The 22,981-nt window shown below is 42.5% G+C and overlaps 1 long non-coding RNA gene across 1 annotated transcript; it reads left to right on the forward strand.

Moving 5' to 3' along the window:
• The first annotated feature begins 3,925 nt into the window (after positions 1–3,925).
• On the forward strand, positions 3,926–17,051 carry LOC148054847 (uncharacterized). The gene is made up of 3 exons (XR_015706996.1): positions 3,926–4,068; positions 14,919–15,066; positions 17,011–17,051. It is a non-coding gene; the product is annotated as an uncharacterized LOC148054847 (long non-coding RNA).
• The last annotated feature ends 5,930 nt before the right edge of the window (positions 17,052–22,981 follow it).

A 22,981-nucleotide genomic window follows, 5' to 3' on the forward strand; every position in this document is an offset into this window, starting at 1 on the left:
CAAGTACTTACCTGCTCATTTTCTGCAGTGCTTTATTGCTCACTTTTGTTTGGTTTTGCACTAAATAAAGGGATCTTTGTCTTCTCTCTCAGGCAGGTCTACCCTTTGCAGGCCCACAGAGCTCATCACTCTTTCCTCATATAGGAAAGCCTGAAATACAAAGGAGAACGCAAGGCTTCTTTTTCTGAGTATGCCAACAAACAAAAATTTTCATGATTTGGCCATATCTGCTGTGGTCTGATGTGACCCCCTTCACCTATTGAGGATTTTTGGCCTCATTTCCCATTAGGGGGTGAGAGAAGAAATGGGGACAAGGAAATGACGTGACCAAGTGCTACCAGCTGTACTGTCCCTGGCGGTGTAGGGGGGTCGTCTGGTCCCTCACACACAGTTCTGACCATGGGTGGGCACTGTAAAGGGAGCTGTGAGGGTGCAAGCTGTTCTGTGCCATGGAAACCCTAAATGTTTAAGTTGGTTTAAATGAAAATCCAAAGGACAAGAATTCTCTGGAGGACCCCAGCATGATCTCTTGAGGAACCTTTCCTATGCCATGAGCAACCACAGGCATGTGGAGACTGAATGTGGCTGTTAGCTATGGACCACCCAGCTGGCAGAGGCTGGATTGCTGGAGATCCAGAAACCAGAGGAGATGAGCTGACAGAGGGACTGGGGAATTTGGGCTCTTAGGTTTTTAGCCCCTCATTAATACTCAGGTGGATGAAAACTAGAAAGTTTTTGAGATCTTCCCTGTTCCCATCAAAATTTATCTGAAAATAGAGAAAATGAACTGTCTGGATGTGATGAGCAGGTAGATCTTTTGTCCCTATGTTGCTGGATCTCATGCATTCAGGAGGAAAAGTCACTGTGGTTTAAAGCTCTTCTGCAACCTATGTGGTCCCAGTTCAACCCCTTGTGATGCAGGTCTCCTTTCCAAACACTCCTGGGGTTGAATGGACATGGAAATTGAGGTTGTCCCTATCGGTCAGGGTGGATGGACAGCATGGACTAAGGTTGTCCTCTACCCCTGTTGTGAGGACAGGGTCTGATTCCTCATGCTTTCAGCAGGCACCTTCCACTGCCAATAAATTCCCTTTGTAAAACACTGGAGAAATGCCACTTCCTGCAGGCTATGAAATCAAACTGATTCCTCTGTAAAGGAAAGCAAAGATATGGGCACAGGTGTTCAGATGGCTGCAACCTGCTCCCTGCCTCTTCCAAGGCCTCTGGGTGAGAAACACACCAGGAGGAGGGCAGAAATCCAGAGCTGCTGAAGCCGCTACAAAGGAAATTTTGTGTCTGTGCGTGTGTGCATTTATCTCTCTGCATGTCTCTTTCCCTGGATTTGTCCTTCTTTTTCTGTGTTCAGAGCTGGTTGACTACCTTTAAAAAAAAAAGTGCAGAAATGATTTTCCAATCAAAAATTACAAATTATTTATCTACAGAATGTTATTTGTCTTTGTGGAGCTAGCCAAATTGCTGGAAAATGGATTCCCCATGAAATTATTGACATATCAACAGTCTAAATGCCAGGGCGATACTACCCGTGAGTGCCAGCAGGCAAGCTGTTGTGCACGGCTGGTGAAAGGAGGGTAAGAGCAAAGTAAAAAAACAGGTGAGAGGGTGTATGATGATGTGCTTAATAAGTAATTCTCTCACTATTATGTTTCCTGATCTTTATGATGATTTCTTTGTTTATTTAGCATATAATCCTAAGGTACCAGATGTACATAAATGAATAATTGGAAAAACAATATTGTGCTGCAGGAGTCTGCCTAGAGAAACTGTGGAGAAGTTGCATCTCTAACAAAATCCAGCATGTTGGGCAGAGCTCTGCCTGCTAGAAGTGTGTGGCATGCATGGCCACAGTATCACGTAAATATGGCTGTTCCTAGTAATGTAATAGCTTGTACTGTACAAGGGATCTGTAAATCCCAAAATACCTTGGACAGTGATGTCTGCTGGTAGTATTCCCATGTGGGAGATGGCGAAGCGGTGGCTGAGACTAGTATGAGCATCATCCTGTCATTGGTGGCAAAGCTGAGGAGTGGCTCTACGTCTTTTTCCCTCTCCCCTGGACTACTTTGCTCTCCTTCCCCAGGGACCAAAAATGTGATCATGAGGAATATGTCACATGGCACAGTCTTGCTTTGTGCAGGGAGGGAAATCTCTATGGCTGTCTGGACCATGAGATCTCTCACATCAGGGTGGCTTCGCAGTAAGAGCTATAAGGTGTTCTGGGTATTCTAGAAGACTGGTCATCCTCAATGTGCTTATCTGGGAAGTACAAGATCCTGCCCATGTTTCTGCATTTGTTGGTCCCCTTTAAATACCACTGGAGCTGACAGGAAAGGAAGATCATGACTGTATTTCCCTTGAAGCTGAAGGAAGGCTCCTGCTGACCCCGGTAATTGTGGATCAGGTACTTCTTTGTTCTGTCCCTGCAATCAGGGCTTCCATCTGATTTTCCATAAATAGAAAGCACCAACTACCTCAGAAACCCCTGTCCCCACTCCTGACAGCTGGGGTCATGCAGGACTCATTAAAGAAAGTAAATAAAGGATGTGGGCAGGCCTGGCAGCAACAGCTTTCTCCTGGTGCCAGCAGGCCCTCTGCCAGGTAAAGCCGAACTCCCAGTGAGAGCTTCTCAGAGCGCCTTTGGGATGTGTACAGAAGAGTTCTGTGGTGAGATGAAATATTTAAAACCGCTTTGGGTTGAAGCGAGGTGGGGGAGCAGCAGCCTCTTTAATCTGTGCACAGTTTTAAGACTGTGTGTGAATCATTGATGAGGAGGGCAGAGTGTTTCTAAAGCTCTGGCAGGTCATTAAACCTGGTGAGGGACTCATTAAACAGGGAGCTGCATGGAAAGCCCTGGACAAAAGTACTGGAGTATTTCACACACATTGCTCTGTGGAGTGCCAGGACTTTTTACCTGTGACTTACAGGGTATTATTGCAGTATTTGTTAATAAAGGAAAATGTCTTAGGCCAGTGGATCGTGTTGCATAAGAGGAAATGTGTGAAAGAAGCTCTTTGATCTGTCAGGCAAAAGCATAAGAAGATACAATAGTTGGAATTCAGGACTTGGGGGTTTTTCTAACCATCTGATTGTGTTCCACATGGGGGTTGGGTAAATCACCTCTGCCAACTCTTTTAACTAGGACTTAACTGGGGTGGGGGAGCAGGGGAATATTCAGTGTTAGTGTTCCCATGGCTTCAGTGGAAGGAAAGTAGAAAATGCCATTTTGCCAAGCGGTGTCCTCAAATCCACGTCTGTTAGCAGCTTCTGCTGGCCGCACTGCTCACGCCATAGTGCTGTTTGACCTCTACTGTACCTGCTGTTGTGTGCCTTAGGCTTTTTCTGACCCACCTGCAAAGATCGTACATGCTGTTCAACGGGTTGGATAATTTTCCATCTATTGCAGTGACAAATGCAGTGTCAGATGATCCGTTCAGCTGGTTTGAATTTTGCTTTCTTCTGAGAAAATTTTGCTTTTTGGTAAAACTATGCTTAAGTGCTGGCCATAGACCTGAGTAAACCTGGCCTTATTGCCTACAGTCCCTGTGCTTCACCTCTAATTGTTAATTACACAGACCTAGATACTTGGTGTAAACTGGCATTACCCTCTTGGCTTCAGATGGGTTTACAGGACTTAAATGATATCCCCTGATTGTCTTGCATTTACATAGCTGTGTTCCAAAGCACTGCGTAAATGTCACGCAGAGGAGATGATATCTGCCGTCCTCAGGGGGCTGAACATTGTCCCTCCATTGGCAAGCAAATGCCCTTTTCTGCAGAAAGGCTGCAGCTGTCTGCCCTTGCTTCCCTGGCCCTCAGGAGAGAGTGGAAACAGCTGCAAAGGAAAAGATGCTTCAAATTTGCAATGTGGAGGAGGAGCAAAGGGCTAGCAATGTGGAGGATGCTTTTTGCTTGAGAGCTCCAGGTTCCTTTTTCTTCCTTCTCTTGGTTGGGCTGTGAATGAAAGAAGCTGGTGGCAGCTTGGAGGAAAGGCTTGTCTGGCATGGCAGAGGTGGGGGGGGTTCTCACTTGGATGATGGGCTCACAGCTCAGGTAAGTTCATGCGTTGCTTGAAGCCATAGCTGGTGATGAGGTGGAAAACAGCTCTATCCCCCTTGCTGGGCATGGTAGCTGCATCTTGATGTTTATGGTTTCTACTTCAACTTTTGTTGGGACAGCTTACTACTAAAATGCCATCGCTTCTGGCAGAGAGCTGATTGCTACTTACTATTGCTTAGGAATCCAGAAAAGAAAGCAAAGAAGAATTAAATAGGAAATTTGCCTTCTGCTGCACACAAAGGTATCCAAGATGCTCTAGTTTTGTCCTCAAGTAAACAGTAATTGAGTTTTTCGTTTGGCTTGCTTTGGTTTATTGCTTGAAACAAATAACCTCTCCCTTGAATGATCCATTTCCAGAAAGCTTATAAGCAGTGTGCTCAGTGGAGGTGGGAAGAAGGGTGTGTATGAGCACTTGGGAATGCACAATTGGGAACAGGGAGTGCAGTGGGAAAGAACAAATGAATTCTGACACTGTAAGTGAAGATTAAGCAGTGAAGAGTGTGAGGCTTCAGCTGGCAGTCATTGCATTAACAGCTTGGATATTTCAATAATCAGTTTAAAGTTGAGTTTATCAGGCATGCAAAAAGCTCAGCTCTTCAAGGTGTGTGGCTGTAGCTCAAAGCCATTGAAAGTCGAGAGATTACGATGGTGTGGTGTAAAAATGCATTAATGAGATCTTTTCCATGTGTTGGAGGAAGAGACAGAGCTGGTGTAGTCAGGAGCAGGTTTCTGTTGCTCATGATCCCAAACTCCTGTTCAGCAAGGAGCAGAGAAGGGGGCAGCTGTTGTTTACTCTGTAGAAAACTCAGTCAGGGCCTGAGGCTGAATCACCTCTGAATTTTCCTAGTAGCCTGTGGCTCTCTAGTCGCATGAAATGTATCTCTGTTTGTCTTCTTTCCCTCTCCACTTGAATGAAGTGGCCTGCAGCGGACAGACACAGCAGCATGAGTCCATTATCCTGCTCATCCTTGCCCAGATGTGCTCTGACTGGTGCATGCCAGTCCCTCTGAAGTCAGTGGGGCTGTGGGAATGACCTGTGTGACTGTGCTCTTCTGGCCAGACCTTCATCAGATGTAAATCTGCACACGGTTCTGGCTTCAGTGAGGCTGGAGTAATTTGTAGTGTGTTTTGCAGCGTTCCTACTTGGGCAAGTCAGCAGGCAATTGCCTTAAGAAGAACTGGCTACCTTAGGAACCTCCACCTGGGGATATCCAGTGGCTGTGCTGTCTGTGGCGCTCCTCTGCCTGTAATTACAGGCTGCAACTCCATTAGATGCTGCACTAAGAAATTACTCTTTATATCCCACTTAAGCAAAAACATCTTGTAAGAACCGTTTATTCCATTCTGGGGCTCTGTGGTGTGTGATCCCTCTCTTCAGTTCCTCTCTGATTTCCAGCCCTCAGAGTGGAAGGGACTCCGTCTCCATCGATTCCTCCAGTGTGTAGCTGGTCTTTGGCTGTGCTTTTTAGCATCTAGCAAAGGGCAGCCCAGGCACTGACTGCTGTCAGCTGTCCCACAAATGATTACTGCAGCTGCTCTCCATTTCAGCACATGGGGAGGTTGAGACTTGACACAGAGACAGGAATGGTGCTTTGAGATCCAAATATCTGCTGTGGCTGGATGTAGCAACGGTGTCAATATGGAACATGGTTGCCTAGAAGTGTTTTTTCTGTGGTCATGCTTGCCTTTTTTCTCTGTACCAGAGGTTAGCCTGATCCTTCTGCTAGGCAGGTAAAGGGGCATTCAAAGGACAGCTCTTACCAAGAACAACCAGCCAATATCCCATCTCATTGCTTCACCAGAGAAGAAAAATATCTGTATTTTATTTTCCCCTCTGGAAGGAATTTGGTGCAATTGATATAATTCCATAGTCTGCTGTGTCTTTTTGTCCTATTTCTTTCAGCAGATCAGTGTGCCAGTCTGAGCTTTTCAATACAGTGGGACAGCAGAACATAGAAACAAGTGGGAGGGAAGTTCAGGGAAAAAAACATCCCAAAAGAAGCTACCACTTTCCGCGAATCTAAAGGGCTGCAAGAAGATGTGCTTGGAAAGGATGAAAATGCTGAATATAGTTTACATGGCTAGAGGGTAAGGAAGGATGCATGCGCACATGCAGAATGCGTGCTGGGGAATGGCCTACAAAGCAGGCCACAAAAGGTTTCGGAGAGCAGTAACATAAAATTAAGAAAAGGGGAAACTGTAGGCTGGAAAGAATTGAAATTGTCCTGGTGAGAGATCTTTAACAAGCTGTGGGTAATTTCCTCAAGGGAAGTAATAGACTCTCCATTGCTGGGGTTGTTTAAAAAGTAAACTGGATGAAACAGTAAGAAATATGCTCTAAGGACTAATCTTCTGTCAACTTGATGGATTAATGACCTAATTGGTCCTTTGGTTTCCTTCCATCTCTCATGCCTACTGTTCTGTGAGCAGCAGCTTCTAGTCATTAGGAATAAGACTAGGTGAAAGGAGTAGTGTCAGTGGAAATACTCATTCACTTTCAGTGATTTGGTCTTCTTCCAGACCTCTTGGCCATAAGAAAGCTTTGGTGCTGTAGGAGATAGAATGGGTATGGGGCTCAGAGATTCCCAAACTGAAACTTGTTTTCTGCTTTCCCTATAATGCCTTGAGTTGTTTCTGTCTCTCAGGCAGGGTATTCTTCTGAAACTTGGCCCAAAGCAAGCTATTATTACAAAGCTATGGTGATTCATTGTCACTCCTACATCTGTTGGCTGGGTCATGCCAACCTACTCTTTCTGCATGCTCCCTGGGGCTTTTTCAAGGCACAAATAGGCAAATGGATTGTTTTCACAGCAGATCTCCTGGTTTTGGGCTATCTGGTGATGCAAAATAGATGGGAAGCTTTGTGAACGTCCTTCCCCTTCCTCACATATCTTCCATCTCCCGTGTTTCCCGTGCTGCTTAAATTCCCAAATGTCCCACCTAGTAATCGGGCATGTGATCAGGGAAAGAGGAAGGGCACGATGGCTGTGTTTTGGTATTCTTGGTGCCTGGAAAATACTTTCTATGCATTGGAGGAAACTTTAGGATGCTCAAGATACTCAAGAAAACAGAACCTGCCCTGCACTGAGACAACATCAAGGTGGCTGGAGGTAAACACAGCAAGACACAGATACATCTGGGTCTTGCACCTATTTCATTTCATCCCAATAGTGATGAAGGGTATCCTTTTTTCTTCCCATTCTCCTTGACTGTTTACCCTTCCCTTTGCTCCTTTCTGTACCATTTAGGATATGTGGATCATAGCCACATCTACTGTGCTGCTGTACTCAGGATTTCAAGTGCTGAGAAAACTGTCTTGCTGTAGTTTCTTTGTCATCCCTTTCCCTTTGTACATCTGCTGGTAAAGCAGCCTGGCAATAGACAAAACTTTAAATACATTAGACATGCATTTGCATTTGAAGAAGGAAATAAAATATGCATGACTCATCCTAATTCAGACTTGCAGACTGTTTCCAGATTACCTTCCTGCAATCAAAATTTGACTTTTTAAAACAATTTTAATTGCTGTAGTGTATTTGTTCTTTGTGTGTGTTTGTTCGTGGTGTGGGGTTTTTTTTGGTTTTTTTTTTAGGTTTAAATGGTAGAGTTCCCAAGGCATTAAACTAAAAACTTCCTCAATTGATAGAGGTGATCTCTGGATTTCATGATTTCTTTTCAGAGTCTTCAGATCTAGTCCATGTGAACTTCTGAGCATCATCAGTCCCTCTGACCTTGGGTGGGGTTACCTAGGCTGAGTCTTGGTTGGAATTGGTCCCAGTATTTTCTGTGTATCTGAACTCAGCTCAGCCCTAGTTTTTTTCTTATTTTCAATGGCTTCTTTTCTTGAACTGCTTACAGGTGTCTGTTCCCTTGGAGCTTCTTAGCAGATTGCATTTACTGCTTTTAACTTGGCCAGCACAACCTTGGCAAATGCCACTTGAAGCTGCAGCTTCTATGACTCCCCTTATGTTTTACCTTTCATTATTTCAGTGCTTATGTGTTCTGTTCAGTATTACTGTCCTGGTTTCAGCTGGGATAGAGTTAATTTTCTTCTTAGTAGCTGGTATAGTGCTGTGTTTTGGATTTAGTATGAGAATAATGTTGATAACACACTGATGTTTTAGTTGTTGCTAAGTAGTGCTTACACCAGTCAAGGACTTTTCAGCTTCCCATGCTCTGCATGGCGTACAAGAAGCTGGGAGGGGGCACAGCCAGGGGGCCTGACCCACATTGGCCACAGGGCTATTCCACACCATATGACGTCATGCTCAGTAAATAACTGGGGCGAGTTGGCCGGGGGGGAAGGGATTGCTGCTCGGGAACAGGCTGGGCATCAGTCAGGGGGTGGTGAGCAATTGTGTCGTATATCACTTGCTTGGTACATTATTATTGTATTATTGTTATTACTACCACTACTACTATCATTCTATTTTATTTTACTTCAATTATTAAACTGTTCTTATCTCAACCCAGGAGTTGTCTGACTTTCATCCTTCCAATTCTCTCCCCCACCCCACTGGGGAGGAGTGAGTAAGCGGCTGTGTGGTTCATAGTTGCTGGCTGGGGTTAAACCACGACAGTCCTTTTTGGCGCCCAACGTGGGGCTTGGGGGTTTGAGATAATAACAGATTAATCAGAGTGTATTAAGGAATTTGTATCTGTTAACAGTTGCTGGTCATAATATTGATTCATCTGCTCTCGGTATTAGTCTACCTGATCTGCACCATGCTCTTGCTTTTGCAGTACATGTTAAAGATTGGTGTTGGGTGTTGCAGTTTTCTGTGCTCTGCCGTGATTAGTGATGTTTTGCCTGGGAGATTTGTTATTAAAACACTGACCTTGAGCGCTATCTGGTATTTGGGTTCTGTACTGAAGCCATTACTGTACTTCGGGTACCACCTCATGGAGACAATTAGCAATTATACCTCTTCCTCTGAGAGGCTTTTTATGGAGGAAATACAGAATAGCACCTTCACTGCCGCCTTCTATAATGTTTCCTCCTTCATTACAACAATCCAACACCACACACCATCTCTCCTGTCCTGAAAGACTGTTATGACAGATGGAGCCTAAAGTCATGAACTAAATGAACTCAACAAACATTTTAGAGGGATAGCCTATAGACTAGGGAAATTATATCTATATGTGTGTGTGTGTGTATATATAAAATATATCAAAAGACTGGAAAAGTGGTAATGATTAATTGGAATGTATTTGAAAGACCTGGGCATGACGTATATGGTATGGAATAAGGGGTGGATACTGTCCTGGTTTCAGCTGGGATAGAGTTAATTTTCTTCTTAGTAGCTGGTATAGTGCTGTGTTTTGGATTTAGTATGAGAATAATGTTGATAACACACTGATGTTTTAGTTGTTGCTAAGTAGTGGTTACACCAGTCAAGGACTTTTCAGCTTCCCATGCTCTGCATGGCACACAAGAAGCTGGGAGGGGGCACAGCCAGGGGGCCTGACCCACATTGGCCACAGGGCTATTCCACACCATATGACGTCAAGCTCAGTATATAACTGGGGCGAGTTGGCCGGGGGGGAAGGGATTGCTGCTCGGGAACAGGCTGGGCATCAGTCAGGGGGTGGTGAGCAATTGTGTCGTATATCACTTGCTTGGTACATTATTATTGTATTATATTATTATTATTGTTATTACTACCACTACTACTATCATTCTATTTTATTTTACTTCAATTATTAAACTGTTCTTATCTCAACCCAGGAGTTGTCTGACTTTCACCCTTCCAATTCTCTCCCCCACCCCACTGGGGGGGAGTGAGTGAGCGGCTGTGTGGTTCATAGTTGCTGGCTGGGGTTAAACCATGACAATTACCCAGTTGCAAAATTACCAGAAGGAAATGGCAGTGGAGCAGGACCGCTGATCTTCTGTCTATAGTTCAGCCTAAACTCAAGTTCATTGTCATATAAATCACAAACTTTAAGCTGAAAGGAGATTTCTGCAGACTGTATCCCTAGCTTGTTCAGTGCAACACAGGATTTATGCATTTATGGGAAGGGATGTGATTGCACATGTGAAGACTAGTGCAGGCTTTGGAGTCCTTTGAGAGAAGTAGTAGTGGGGTTTTTAGCCAGTGAAGACCAGTGATGGAGGGAGATGAAACCGGTGAATGAGCAACCTGTTGATATCAAATGCTGGAAGATAAGAAAAATAACAATGTTTTCTGAAAAAAAAAAATGGACTAGTCACTTGGAGGGGAATGGTACATAGTCCTGGCTGTCGTCAGTAATCCCAGTCTTTATTATCTCCAAGTAACTGGGAGAGAAATTGAGGAAAGAGGTCCTGGTGAGGAATGAGAAAAGTTACTTTAATAAATCTGGAAATGTTCTGAACACCCAGTTATTCAGTGTCCATGTGCAGTCCTTTCTCTAGCTGCTAAAACTGAGAGGAAAAAAGTAGGAAGGCTTTAAACAGATATTCATTGGCAATTAGAAGGGAAATATCGACTGTGCTGTGTCTGCTTGCCTTGGCCACTTCCACTTAATGAATGCCCTTAAAACAGTGGCTCTGCTATTGAGCCAAAGCAAATTCTGCACCATGTCGGTTAGTTATGTGTGCCCTGTGGACAGAGAACAAAAGTGCTAATGCATGATTTATGTATCAAACCAGCACAGTAACACTAACTAGCTAAGCTGCACAGCACGCCTGTTGAATAGAGACTGCATCTCCATAGGCTAAAGCACTTCTCACCCTGACCCATCTGCTTCACTGAGGTTGTTCTAGGTGTTCCTCCACCCACCTTTGGAGGTGAAAGCATCCTCTGTGCCGCTGCTGTGATGCGCAAGCACAGGGAGGAAAACTCCGTGCTCAGCTGCTGTACAACAACTAGGATGAAACATTATTAATAATGGGTGTTACTGAGCTGAATGTACTTGCTGTACTGGGGCATGCAGGGAGGTAACAGAAAGGATCTCTAGTCAGTTTATTGCAGAGTTCATCAATGATGTGCGTATATCAATTTTGGGGGTCAATATTTTCTTTTGGAACCCCATAGCATGTTTGTGGTTCTCCCTTCTGAATTCTGCTAAGGCCTGACTGAGTGGGGATGGGGAAAGGGGACATGGAGAGACTAAATCAGAACTGTAAGCCTAAGAGGGGTGGGACAGTTTGACTTGGAAGTCAGATCATTTTCCTTCTCTTGGCTTTTGTATTTTGGTGCTCTCAGCAGCAGCCAAAGGCTGATCACTGTTCACTGGAGCTGGACTCTGTTCTGAGCTTGTGTACAGCTCCTGGGTCTGTGTGCAGGTGCTGCCTCTTGGAAATGGGGGCATTCTGGGGCATGGCCAGCTATAGGCTCTGTCTTCAAGCTGTGTAAGTTTGTGGTGCAGGGGCAATAGTACATGAGATGCAGGTAAAGGGTATGAGTACCATATGAATAATGGCTATTTATTAATAATACCTATTCTCTGGCTGCCATTTGGCAAACACAACAGCTGGACTTGCCTTATAAAGAAATTCAAATGACTTCTAGGAATGGAGACGTTCACTTGCTCTGTGAAGTTTTTGTAAAAGGCACATTACCTGCAAGGGTATGCTATTTTTCACAGATCCTTACCTCTTACAGCTTTATTTCTATTGTTGATTCATAGTGTGAGGCTTAGGAAAGCTGTATGTAACCCAGCAGGTGGTTGCCGCCTTTATCTTGCTGGCAAGGTGTGGCAACAGGATAGAAATTGGGAATGATCTCTATTGATTTAACATAACTTCTGTTCAGCAGAGAGCACAGTTAAATGGAGATATACAGCTCTTCTTGGCTGTGTGGTCCTACCACCCCTTAACATGGGTTATAGTGAATAGGAATATCAATCCTATCTCTCAGGGTGCTTCCTCTTTTGAACCTGTGCCATGTTCTAAAAAGCACAAAGGGTGTTCTTTAGTGTCTCTGGTACTGTGTTGGCTCAGTTGGAAATCCTGCCTTTGGGAGTTAGTCCACCTGTAAATGGAGAGATTGCAGGAGAAGGGAATAGCTACAAAATGTCTTCCTCTTTGTGGTATGAGGGTGTTCTCTGCTGTGCTCACTCACCACCCAGGGTTAAGTGGTAGGCTTGCTCCCAGCTGAGCTGAAATGGGACAGCATTGTGCAGAGCTTCTTGATCAAGCAGATCTTCTTGGTATGTTATGTTCTGAAGCTCATCAGTTTTATTTCCTAATGCCCTTATGATGGCTGCAAAAGAGCTGTGGTGTGTTTGGAACTGGTACGGTGCTTTTCATGATCTTAAGTGTGCCTATTAAAACAAAAAAAAGCCATATTGAAAATCAATTTTCTCCTTGCAGGTCTTGAGCAATTTTGTAAGATATAATAAGATGAGCAATCTGGTTCTGGCAGTGAAAAGAACAGATGCCAAGCTATAATTTCCCTTACCAGAAAATGCTGCAGAGTCACTTTGTGTTGCAGAAAGAATAATCTGTGTTATTAATAGAGGACAGTTAAAACTTGGAGTCCTGAGAGCACACACTTCATCTGGTCTGTACCATATGGAGGCTGGTAGGCAGGAACATATCCTGGTCAGCCAGGAGAGCAATGACAAGATCTTGGAGCATAAGAGGTTATCTGTATCTTGACTGAGCAGTGGAAACTGTTGGGTAACACATCCCATAACACCAAAGGGTCATGTTTCTGACTGTAGGAATTCTTGCTTGTATGTGTGTGGGTTTTTTTGGTGTTTGTTGTTTTTTTTGTTTTTTTTTTTTTTTGCACGGCCAGCCTCCATGGAAGATGGCAGAGCAAAGCTGGCATTGCCCATTTGCACAGAGCTGGTATCTGTGGGGCCCTGACCTGGGTTCTTTGCATACTTCTCAGCTGAACAAATTCAAGGAAATGGCCAAAAAGAAAAAAGAAATTATCTCTTAAGAGTGCTGAAACTTGCCTGTGTGAATATATTCCTTCTCTTATCTCTAGAAATATCCTGGGTCTCTCACAACTACCTCCTTGTCAAGGTCGGCCACCAACCAGCTTCTGGAACAATACAACACCCCTGCCCACTTATTCTGTGGATACAGATGTCCATCACTTTTAAAACAGGTGCTGGCTGGTGCAGGGTCACAGGGGTAAATTCACACCTGAATTTACTTCATTTTTATATCCCTGGGCAAACAAGCCCTAACTCATCTAAACAGTCTTCAATTTGTTCCCTATTCTGGCCAGCTCTCTCATCTCCTTATTAGAATTAATTGTGTTAAGTATTGGGTCACAACTAACTTTCTGGAGGCTGTGGCGGAGATAATATTGCATTCTCAGCATCATCAGATTTGTTCTTCTCCATTAACTGATGGGCCTGTGCTTTTCTTTGCTCTCCTCTTAATGTATTTATAGAGCCGCCTTTGTTGCCTTTATGTCCTTGTTAGTTGTAATTCATCTTATGCCATAGCCTTTCCGATTTATCCCTGCATGCTTATGATATTCCTTTATACTTTTTTCTCAGTTGCCTGTCCTTGTTCCCACTTTCTATACAGTTGCTTTTTGATTGTTCAGTCTTTAAAATGCTCCTAATGTAACCATATTGATTTCAAGCTATGTTCACTATCTTTCCTCTGTACTGGCATAGACTGCTATTGTGCTTTTGATACAGTCCCCTTCAGCACTACCAGATCTCCTGCATTCCTCTCTACCTTAGGTTATCTTCCCAAGAGACCATGCCTCACAGTTCTGAATGTGTTGAAGTCTTCTGGGTTTTTTTTCTTCTTGTTTTGAAGTCCATTTTCCTCATTCTCCTGGTCTCCTTTCCCTTTCTCTGCTTATGATCACTTCCACCTGCATTGCCTTCCACCTTTCAGTCCTTAACAGGTTCTCCTTGTTGGAATCAAATCTAAATGTCCACCTACTTCCTATAGTTTTCTTCACCTTTTAAAACAGACTTGTAACCGTCACAAAGAACTTAGACTCCCTGTGTCCTACTGTACTGTTTCGAGTAACCAAAATCCTCCAGAAAATGTAATATTTCTGCTGTTTGCTCATAAAAGACTCGTCCACTTGCTTCTCTTTGGATCATTCTCTCCTCGCCACTTTCTCTAGAGCAAGAGATCTGGAATAGGGCCTGATGTTTCTCCTGTTCCTGAGCTTCAAGCAAGCACTGCTGCCATGAAGTGCAGCACCCCTTCCCTTTTTCTATGTTGTTATTCCCTTGAATATGTGTATATATAGCTTTGCCTATATTTTTCTTCTGTGTGGCCTTATTTCTGATAACATCATTTTAAGTATGGAAAAGCCCTGAAGTTGCAGACCAAGTAAGTGAAAGCAGAATAGGATCCTTTATAATCTTTTCCAGAAATTGCTTTTTCCTTCACAGTGAGCTTTGAGCTACTGTGAAACATCTCTACTCATTATTGGGATCCAATACAAAAGCTGGTAAACTAATGCTGGCCTATTACAGCTTTGCTTTGGGTGCTGTCTTCCCCTGTTCTTAAGATGCTGTATCAAAGGATGTATTTACTATGCAATTTGAGGCCTCCGATACTACTAACAAGTGATAGGATGAGAGGAAATGGCCTCAAGTCATGCCAGGGGAGGTTTAGACTGTATATTAGGAAAAATTTCTTCATTGAAAGGATAGTCAGACACGGGAACAGGCTGCCCAGGGAAGTGGCTGAGTCGCCATCCCTGGAGGTATTTAAAAGAAGGGTAGACATGGTGCTTAGGGACACGGTTCAGTGGTGGACTTGGCAGTGTTAGGTTAATGGTTGGACTCGATCTTAAAGGTCTTTTCCAATGTAAATGATCCTATGATTCTACTTGTTTCTCCAGAGCAGAGCTACCTGGTCAGATAACTCTGGGAATCAAGAGACTACATCAATTCTCATTTGTCTCTTCCCCTTACAGTGTCTACAGTTGGGCCTCTCCCGGATTTCTGTCAAAATAGTCAGTCTCTTAGCAAAAGAAGGTGTATCTGCAAGTTTGTCTGGTCTCGGGTGAAGACTGGTGCCACTGGCTTAGCAGCAGGAACAGATAAAGGTGGATGTGGAAGGAGGTAAGCATTTTCAGTAGAACTGATGCACAGTTAAATGAAGGAAACAATACAGATGCAGAGCAATAATAATTTTTATTGGACCTACAACCCCTGTACTATTTGATATATCCATAAGTGCTGTCCACCAGCACAGGATGTATTAGCTAGGTATTTACACGTATAAGACCCAAGAGTGTTCATGTAACATCTGGAATTTTTACCACTAGAGCAGAAACATCTGCTGTTCCCATCTTTGGTACCAACAATAAGTGATTATTCTGGACTAGTGACAAAGGGTGGCATGGTACACACCTTACTAATGAGGGCAAATATATTAAAATAGGAAAGATGAGATGCTTAAAAGCCTCCTGTTGCCCTGTGCTTAGGGCTGAATGCTGGTGTTGTACTTCATTTTTCAGTGACTCAATTTCAAAATGTGTCTAGTGATAGGAAGGGATTCAACGCAGTTCAGACTCAGGTCTGGAAGGTTTACGTTCCGAGTTTCCTTTTTTCTGGTTCCCCTTGCTTCAACTTGTAAGTCATTTGCCAGAAAGTGAGGGGGGGGGAAGTCTTTCCAGATCTGCCCTGGTAGTAAAAAATTATATTTCTAGGTATTTAAACATTTTGCATATTTTGTAATCTTAACCACAATGTAAAGCCATAAACACACATTGTTCCAGTGCTGTTTATTACAGTGACTTTAAAATGGCATAATGGTTGATTCAATGTTTTGCTCATTTTGGAGAATTTCAAAAAGAATCCTCTTTCATAGGTTGTGTGCTATCATTTCTTACTATCTAACTGTGAGTCATAAACCATCCAGAATGGGTTGCTTATATGTGTTTTGGCTTTTGTTTGATTTGGGGGGGGGGGGGGGGAATTACATATGTGCAGAGAAGCTTGAAATTAGGAATTCTAACAGGTTTAAAAGAGTAACTAGAAAGTTGGGGTGCATTATCTTCTATTTTTAATCCCATTACTTTTGAAAGCTACTTTTTTTTGAGTTCTTAAACTGTAAGTATTAACTGGTTGTATTAGATGCTGCTGCAGTCTTGCTGACTTAAGATGGTTTCCAAAATGTTGTTTGCCTCAAGTGAGAAATAAATGCTTCCATCATAAAAAGCTTAGCAAATCATTTGACATTCATGCAGGTTGATTGACTCAGCTAGCGCAGATCACAGATGAGCAAATGGTTTGACTAGCAGCTGGGATAAGAGCGGTAGGTTCAAGTTTCTCCTCTGGTCTAGAATTAATCCGTTACCAAAATCAGAGGTGTTCAGTAGCATAACTCTGAAGAGGGGTTAGAGATGCAAGTGTTTGATTTGGATGTCGCAGTCTCTGAAGTCCTCACTTATTAAAGGCGTATGTAAATAACTCTAGTGCTCGGAGGCTGGAAACTTTAAAGGTTCTTTAGTAATAAGTAGCTGGGACAGAGTTTGTCTACAGAAGCAAACTCAGGGGAGGTACAGGGTATCAACTAATGGAATAAATTAGCTGCCTAATGTCACATGCATGCCCTCATTCAGAAATAAAGTGGCCTTAGATTAGAGGAACGAGTGGCAGGGCTTGAAAAACTTCCAGAACAATGATGTCCATTTGGGAGTTTAAAAAACCTTAATTTATATGTGCTGCCTCCATGCCACTTGCTGATTCACCTCATCTTTTCTGAGCATTCCCATGATGAAATGGGCCACAGTTAAGTCTCATACTCAATTATCTGAGCATAACCCTAAGGCTTAGGTTTCCTTTGCAAACACTGGCAACAAATTCAAAACCTGTTCTCCACAACTGTAACTGTTGTCAATATTTCCCCTCTCTGGCGGCACTCCTGCCTGAAGTCTCTGTCCCTCCAGCTGTGCTATTCAACCATCTGTGCCAAGTTAAGAAGAATTCTTTGCATCTCACCAAATCTGTATGTCTCTCTGCCACATTGAGATATTTTGAGCCTCACGCCCTTTCTCACAGGGACATCCCGGTGGTGCTACATACCTAGGCTGAGAACTGAGGCAGCAGGTTGCATTGGTGTTGAACTGAAGTGCAAGGCCCATTGGCTTTTTCCCAGGTAAAAATTAACAGTGAATTGGTCTTCGTATTGCCTTTTGCACACCTGGTAATTTTTAATCTAGACATGAAAACAAAAGCTGCTTTCACACACACTCTGAACAAACCGAGGTCAGCATTCAGCTCTGAAGGAAATAATTTGTAGCATTAACAGAGAATTATTAGGGAGGCCTGTATCATCACATGAAGTATAAGCCTCCCTTCTGTGTGCAACAAGATAACAACCAGCTGTCCAGGGATCTTTAACCTCTAGAGTTGACAGCATGAGGATGAAAACAGAAAAGCCTTCCTGTTAGAGCAGAGGGATCAGAGGAGGCCTGTGTAATTACTAGCCATTAAATAAAGTATGCTCCTACGTCTTCAAATCCCAAGGCACATATATAATTAGCTGATAAACTGCAAATGAATAATTGTCCAACAGCAAAAGCCAGAGGAGTGGAGGGATGCTGTTCACCTTCTCTCTCTTCTTGCAGGGAACAGTGCTATGTAAATTGCTCATTTTAGTGAAAAGTTGGTTATTTGATGTTAAATGGCACAATGACTAGCTGAACTGGGAGACAGCATTTCACAGCTGGCCCCAGAATTTGCAGTGTTATGAACTGCTGGTGAGACTTATGTAGCTTAGAGATGGATGGTGGTTGTAACTTCAGTTATTTCATGTGGGCTGTGTTTGCACACAGACAGTCTGAGGGATCTGAAACAGAAGCTGCAGCTGAGCTACCTGGCAGTCGCTACCTGGGGATGTTTGCAGGACTGGAGATCAGGTCCAGATCTACAGGATGGATGTTGGATTTTCAGTTGCCTTGTGCTGGTGCAGTGCTGATGATGTGAGGATTGCTCCAATGTGCTGATTTACACCAGCTGTCATGTGGCTGTGAGGTACGGATCCTCACTCAGGTTACTGTGCTGAGTTACTGCCCATCAACTGAGCTGCAGTAACTGTCCCTGACTGCTGGGTCAAAAGAAAAATAATGCAATTAATTTTAATCTCCTTTCATTACAGTCTAAACTGTGCTAGATAATCTCGCCCTTTCTGTGAGGTAAGAGTGTTTCCATGGATGTTTAGAGTACCTCAGATATGTCATCAATTAGATGCCTGTACGAGCCTCTCCTATCTTCATAATTACTGCATCTCTAAAAATAGTTTCCCCTCTAGACACGTCAATGTTTCCAGATCTGGCAAAAATGGGAATGAAACAAGTAGAATCGGACACAAGGAACTGAAATCAGATTTTCTTCCAACTAACTCTCCAATTTAGGAATTTTCAAATCAAAGAAAGTAGATAGAAAGGTATTGATTGTCCTGAGTACTTCCAAACCTCAACAGGTTTAGTAATATAACTCTGTGCCTAATAATCTGAAGCATACTTATTGTTTTGTGTTCAAGGAGTGGGCTGTTGAATGAAATTACATGTTTGCTTGCAGTGTGTTACTCAGCCTTTAGATGTCTCGTGCTGCTGAAAAGAGTTTGGAAAGGGCACTTCATGGTTAACAAGAAAAAGAAAGTTAGAACATAAGTTTTGCTGAAGCCTCTTTCTATTACCTTTAATGGGTGGCTTTAAATGTTTTTTTTTTGAGGAAAATCTCTAATTCCATATACCATGGCAGCTAACAAGAGTGGGTAGTGATGCTTATAGTTTCCAAATTAGTTCACCCATTTCTTCCTAAAACAGCTTTTTTGAATTTTGAAGCTTACAATTAAGTCTAAATATAGGACTTCAAGTAAAGCATGTATGTATTTCTAAAGTTTGACCACACAGAAAGTGATTCATAATCACAGAACAGCAAAGACGTTTTTTAACATTCACATAACACACAGCGTTTTGCAGATGGATGTACTAACTAGAGCCAATGAAAAATTAATCACTAAAATGCAACCTGAGAAGTGCTAAGTTTCAGAAAACTTTGCAGATTTTGAAAAACCTGAAGGATTGATCTAGCAATTGTTTTAAAATGAAGTGGATTTTTTATTTTCCTGTCTCTGGTTTGCATAAAACTATTCCCACCAAAAATAGGTTTTGTGGTTTGGTGGTTTTCGTGTGTGTGTGTGTGTTTTCCTACAAAAATTTTTTGAGACTCTGTTGTGTTTGAATTTTTTCTCCCCCCCCCTCCCCCCCCCCCCCCGAAATACACCCAACATGAGCTAATGTAAATCTGATAATGTTGAACATGGCGGCAGCTGAATAGCGAGTGACTCCATCACACAGATTTAACTCTGGGAGTCAAGGCTATGAAATAACAAGTTAAAATTGGAGGAAAATTAGGAGAGCTGTGGTTCACAGGGTTAAAATCTGTTTGGGAGAGGAAGGTTTATGCCCTGCTTCTTTCAATCAGTGCACTGCTGTTTTGATTATCAGAATTAATGATCCTGACTTCTAGCTCTCAATCAAAGGGCAATGTCTCCAGTGCAATTCATTTCTCCTACCAAATAGTTGTTTTAGAAGCCATTAAATTATCTTCAGAATCTCCAGTGTTGCTAGAAGCAGCTATGATTGAAGCTGGTGGATAATTTCTGGTGGGAGTTGACTAGGTAGTTTCTTCATCCCACTACATTTTTAGAAAATTCAAAAGCTTTCTGCTTTGAGAACTTTCTGGATATCTGGTGACGGAATGACCAGTGTAACCTGGTGGAAGGAGGAGTGTGTAATGGGCAGGCAAGAAAGCTCTCCCCTGCAAATCATTGCAGAGTGTGTGACCAGAGCCTGTAAGGCTTCAGGTCAAAGGCTTCAGCTGTCACAAGGACCTCATCTTCAGTGTCCCCCATGTATGATGTGCTTGTGAGGACGTAGTTTCCATGTCTTCGCTTCTCAGACGCTTTTCTTTGTATGAAGAATTAGGCAATCCCTGTGCTGATTCCACAGGCCTGTAGTTGAAGTAGTTACCTGCAACAAAGGTGACAAAGGTCCAGGTCTGAAATGGACACAGAAGAGATCTCAGCACAGATTTCCCACATGTTCCACTACTGGTAGGTTATGAGGTGTGTTAGGTTGCATGCACATCCATGTATAGATACTGACCAGAAATCCCAGCTTTGTCAAGATAAGTTTCTTCTGAAAAGAAAAAAAGTTTGAATTGGCAATTTCTTGTGAAATACAGGTTTTTGACTCAAAAAATCCTGCCTTGCTCTAGTTTTAACCCTGCTTGGCTTGTGAGATCCAATTTGATCACAGTACATACTGACATGGCTGCAAGCACAATATACTCTGTGGCAAACCTTGAAGTGTACAAAAGAAAGGGAAATAAAATTACTTTTCTTCTCAGTAGGCTTCCTGGAACACTTTAGTATGTAAAACACAATATTATTCATAGTCATTTCTTATCCTCAGGGTGCTGGCTCCTAAATTCTGGAGACCTTCAGAGGGACTGCACAGCAGTGTTTGATAAGAGACACCTCCTTAAAACTTTAGCCTGGGCTTCTCCTACTTCTCACTTCCATTATCAAGTAAAATAAAAGGAAGGGGGGAAATCCAAGCACTGAATTCACTGGGACCAGAGAGGAGGTAATAGGAGAAAGCTTTAATGTGAAGCCTTTTGCAACTTTTTGAACTATGCTCAATTAGGATGGAGAATACTTGGTCTTACTCAAAAGTATCTAAATTAATTTTTCCTCTATGCTAGCATTCAGTACAGAAGAAGCCATTTGGGTCCAAGAGAGTAAGGAGAATAGAAATAAGACTGTAGTACACCAAGTAATCTTACAAATTAAGGATTGTGTTCTTGGATGGTACAAAATGGCATTGTCCACTTTGTATCCACAGCACTGTGGTGAGAATTGGCTGTCTGTTACTTTCCTGTCTGTTACTCTTAGGCATTCAGTTCAGTGCTAAATGTCTCTGTTTATATGGGGAAGTTTGGGATGGTACAAGGGAAGTTTCCAATGAACCTCACTGAAAGAAACAAGAAGAAATGTTTGTCATGAACAGAGGAATCATTCACTCTTACACTCTTCCATATGAAGTTTCCAATATTGATTAAACCTCTGAGTCTTTAAGAACCACAGAAACTATTCTCTAAAAGAAAAAGAGGGTGGAGTAAGGGACTTCTCCAAGGTCATGAACTGAATGGACTACGTTCTGACTCTTACCTGTGAAGAAAGCTCTTAGTTCAAGGTGCCAGTCTTCACTGGAAGTATAAAATGTTGGAAATCTTACAGGAGGGACAGTTCTTTAGAGGGCTCTGATCTAGCTTTTCACTTCCAAAAGCTTTGGAAGAAGACCTGTTTCTAAACAATTTGAAGGATGTGATTTTTAACACCCTTAAGAAAAATTAAGATCTAATGGGATTGGTTTAGGTCAAAGTAGTCAGTCCTTAGTGTATGGAAATAGACTAAACAAGGTCTTTTGCTAGCTGTATCTTCTGTAATTCTTTGATTACCTGTAACTTCTTACTGTCTCCCAGGATGTGAAAATATTGGAATACTTGGATCTTCTCCTCAGTGATTTTTTTTTGCTCATTCGTGTTATGGCAAGGTTAGTACTAAGAGGCATGTTGCTGGAACATGTTACATTGAGATGTTAATCAGCTGACCTCTGCAGAAGACACGATAGGTGTTACTGATATTACACTGTTGAAGTTATGCCTAACTTTTTAATTTGTCTGATTTATTAAGTCTTAATTTTAGAGTGATCTAAAGAGACATTAAATACTAATTTTTAATTACACAGGCAGAGATGAAAGTGCTTAAGTATTTAAAAAGCAGCTGGGTTAACTCACCATACTTTTCATGGCAGTTTGATCTTTTCTGTCAGCTAGTACTCTCTTCCTAGAAGCTTTGACTATACTGGAAAACTATTGTTGGTTCACTTCTCGAGTCTTTTCTTATTGAGAAGAGCTTAGCACAGTTCTGAAATATGTATGTAGAGAGAGGGAAGACTTCATGCTTACAAAAGTTCTGTTTAAGAAAATCACCCAGTTTGATTTACCCTTGCCTTAACAAATTCCAGGCCAGCATTCTCAACCCAAGGCTCCTAAGATCATGGAGTGTATGAGATTTTCTGATGTTACTCATAGTCACAAAAAGTTAGGGAGTTAAAAGTGAAGGTGTATTATTCTCTGAAGTCATAAAAATGAAAAGCTTAAGGGGCCTTTTAGGATTTCACTCCAAGATCATGACACCAAATCATTGCATAAATGAAGTGGCAGGACAACCAGGTGCTTGACGGATACCATGAGCTGCATTAGGTCAACAGGATTGTTTCTTCTTTGGTGTCATGCAGAAGTGAGAATGACTGTGAATGCTTTTGTTGCTGTTTTTCTATGTAATGCTTGACTAGTCATTTAAGCTTTCAGTCTGTTATCTCCTAGCATGTGGAGAATTGAAATCACCCTCAGATCTTTGGCTAGAAAACAGAGCTTTGGGTTCAGATCTTGGCCACATTCATGAATGGTCCATACTGCTTCCTATGTAATTCTCTTGAAGTAAAGAGGTTTCAGCTGTTGCTAGATTACCTTCCTTCCTCAAAATGGTAGACAGAAAATTACCACAAAACAAGCTCTGTCAGTTCTGGTCTCTTCAGGATCAAATTTCATTCAGAACAATAACAAACTTTGCTGCTTTCAGCTACAGAGTCATACTCTAGCTGAATTGTAACAAGCAATAGGATCGCCTGGGCAACAAAGAGAAAAGGATGGGGAAGTTTTGGTGTTAGCTGCGTGTATTGAGTAATGCATTGATTCTGTCCTTAAAAGGAAGCACTTCCGAGTTTGACTTAGGGAAAGGTGTAAATAATTGCAAGAGTATGATGGCCCTCCTGAACAGATTCAAGAATGCTTGGCTACTACAGGCACTCTGAATGGGAGTGCCAACAGCTTATAGACAAGTTTCAGGGAACTACTGAGTATTATATGTGCAGAGATGCCAACAACGGGACTCCAG

The sequence above is a fragment of the Nipponia nippon genome, unplaced genomic scaffold, assembly GCF_047370975.1.
Source record: "Nipponia nippon isolate SJK-2023a ecotype South Korea unplaced genomic scaffold, ASM4737097v1 scaffold_3, whole genome shotgun sequence".
NCBI lineage: Eukaryota > Metazoa > Chordata > Aves > Pelecaniformes > Threskiornithidae > Nipponia > Nipponia nippon.